Consider the following 3,282-nt stretch of genomic DNA (forward strand, 5'->3'; position numbering starts at 1 on the left):
GAAAGGGCATTCCAGGTAAAAGGAATGCAGTTGAAAAGTTTCAGGGATGAGGAACAGCCTTACATGTTTGCGAAGCCATGAGTGTGACAGTTTGACTCTACTGATGGTAAGAGTTTGTGGGGAAGGGAGTAGAGGGAGATGAGACAAGGGACAAAACTGTCAGGCATTTGAAAGGTATATTTATTCTTTCTGTTTCAAGTACTATGCTGGGGGGTAGGTAGGATACTGAGATGGATCAGACATAGCCCTGCCCTTGAGATGCTCATAGCTGAATTAAGGAGTCAGACATGTTAAAGAATTGCAACCCAGTGCAATAAGGATGATATTGAGGAGAGGTCTCCCCATAGAGGAAGGAATTAGTCAACTCTGCCAGTTTTCTTCAGAGATGGTTTTGCTCACAGCCAGTTGAGTTGGAGCATTTCAATCATTCATCCATTCATTTCTCAAACATCTCTTGAGGTTCTATTATGTCTCATATGCTGCATTAGCATCAGAAATATAGACATGAGTGAAACATATCTTGGGCTGAGGAAGTTTAATTGAAATATTAAGGGATGAGTAGGGACTGGCTAGACAGAGAGCAGAAAAGGTAGTGTGTAAAAGGCGTCCCAGGTAGTGGGATGTTATATGTAAAGACCCAGAAGCAAAGCTAGGAATGACATATTCAGAAACCTGCAAAGTAGATCATCATGACTAGGTATGAAGTGGGAGCACTGCCAAAAATGAGGCTGAGGATTTGGCAGGAGCCAAATCATGAAGGGCTCTGGGTGCCATGCTAAGTAGTTTGGACTCTATCCCAAGGGCACATGGAAGAAGTTGAAAGGTTTTCAGCAGGAGGTGACACAACCAGACTTGTATTTTTAAAAGACTGATTTGGCTGCAGCACAGAAACTGGATGGAGGGGCTGAGACTGAAGGCAGCGACACTGTTTTGGAGACTGGTTAGTAGTCCAGGTGAGAGGTGATGAGGGCTGAACAAAGGCAGCAGCAGTAGAGGTGAATAGAAGAACTGCATATGAGAGGGAAAGGAAAGAGGTAGAATTGAAAGGACCTAGGACTGGCCTAGATGTAAGGAATAGGGTCCAAAAAAGGAGAGTAAAGTCAAAGGGTTCCAGTTAGTGACACTGGCACGACTGCCCCTGCCCACCTAGGCACTGTCTTTCCTGAGCCATTCTTTGTTTAGTCCTTAGAGGGTTCAGTGTTCTGTTTAACAAAGAAGGCTAATCGCGTTCTGATACCTAATTCAGAGCTGATTGGCAGGGCCACAGTGATTGACACCCTTGAGTGCCAATGAAAGTGCAGCCTGCCAGGCCTAAGCTATCAGCTCTGAGCACCTCTGGAGCTTTCTGTGAGAAGTCACTCAGGCAAGACTTCCTCCCTCTCCCCCAGCATACACAGGGCGAAAAGTGTCTCACAAACGTCCATTTATCACGGGAGCACAATATAATAATAACGTACCCACGCAGAACCTGCTGCACACAAAGGAGAAGTGGTGTCATAACAGCAGTCAGAGGAAGCTCTCATTTTCTTGCTCTAGATGCCATAAGAAATCGGGGTGGGGTAAGGGAAGGCATTGGTCTCTAATGAGACCCTGGAGCAGAAGAGCCAAAGTGGAAAGGAGGGCTAAAGCGGCCTGCTTCTCCACAAAGCTGGTGGGTCCTGTCCAGCCGTTTTCCCCAGCCCTTTCTCTCCACCTGTCCCCCCATAAGCAGAGGCTAATGCCAGGTAATAAAGATGGGTCACTCCTGAGGGGGCCTAGAATGCCCAGGAAGAACGGTAGAATGCCCTCAAGCAGGCAGGAGGGAAGATAGATTGGAGTAGAGGGAGGAGAGGAAGGTTTTCCACAGTGAAATGTTGACAATTAGCAAGAAGACAAAGTGGGAGCTGTTTAAAGAGACCAATGTGGTTGCACCAGGAGCTTTCTATTAAACTCAGATCTTAAAAGGTCATGGGTAAAAGACAGAAAGAAGGGCATGTAATTAAGGGTAAATTTAAGAATCTCTAAGAATAGTGTCAGGATGGCTAAGACACAGCTTGAGCTGAAGCTTGTCAGGCTCTGCCTGAATCCCACCTTCTGTCCCTTCCTCCCTCCATAATTAATTTTCCTCCTATCTATAGGGTATCCCTGTCGTAAGACAGAAAAGACTGAAGTAACCCCAGCCTGCACACTGGAACTCAGCATCAAATCATCCCTTTACCACTAGTCTGAGTCTGATCTCAAGTTTCCATTGGACCTCTATCTCATTCTCTACTTCTAATCTTGTGTCCTGTATCTGAGTCCCCCAGTCAGAATCCCTGACTGCCTACAAGTGCCCTGTCAAGGCCTAGGCTTGGTCATGTTTTTAGTCTACCATCTAGGGAGGAAGTCCTTGACCTCAAACCTCAACCCAATGGCTGAGGCCTGGTAGCCCACTGACATCTGATCCCAACTGCCCAACTGTATTTCTCTTTTTGTTGTTGTTGTTGGAATCTCACTCTGTCGCCCAGGTTGGAGTACAGTGGCACACTCATGGCCACCCCAGTGTCGACCTGCTGGGCTCCAGCGATCCTTCCACCTCAGCCTTCCAAGTAGCCAGAACTACAGGCATGTGCTACCACGCCTGGCTAATTTTTATTTATTTATTCATTGTAGAGATGAGGTCTCATCAAGTTGCCTAGGCTGTTCTAGAACCTGTGGGCTCAGGCAATTCTCTCACCCTGGTCTCCCAAAGTGCTGGGATTACAGGCTTGAGTCACCGCACCCAGTCAACTGCCCAACTGTATGTCTAAATTCCCCCTCCTTCTAGATTCTTATAGTCATATTTGCCTTCCATTTGGATGTCCAGTTTTCCTGTTATAACCCTATGTTAGTTAGGAATGCGTTGGGCCACAAATAATAGACAACTCTACAACAGTGGCTTAAACAGATAGAGGTTTATCTGTCTCAATCAATAAAACTTCCCTTGATAGATGGTCCAGGGCTGGTATGGCCATTCAGTGATGCCATCAAGACCCTAGCCTTTCATCTCCACCATCCTTAAGCTAAGCTTTCATCCACTTGTTTTTTGCCTCATGGTCAGAAGATAGCCGCTGCAACCCTGGGGCTCATGTTTGTATTTGAAACAGGAAGACGGGAAAGAGTTAGGGAGGAAGAAGCCTAAGGACAAAGGACCTTCTAGAGAGGATTTGCCTTTTTAATTCCAAATGGAACACTCTCTACAGTGACATCAACCTGTATGTCTTTGACTACACCTGTACCGTATGGACATTCCTAGCTACAAAGATAACTGGGAAATCCAGGACT

Source organism: Carlito syrichta, unplaced genomic scaffold (genome assembly GCF_000164805.1).
Source record: "Carlito syrichta isolate Samal-C Ts95f unplaced genomic scaffold, Tarsius_syrichta-2.0.1 Scaffold308124, whole genome shotgun sequence".
Taxonomy (NCBI): domain Eukaryota; kingdom Metazoa; phylum Chordata; class Mammalia; order Primates; family Tarsiidae; genus Carlito; species Carlito syrichta.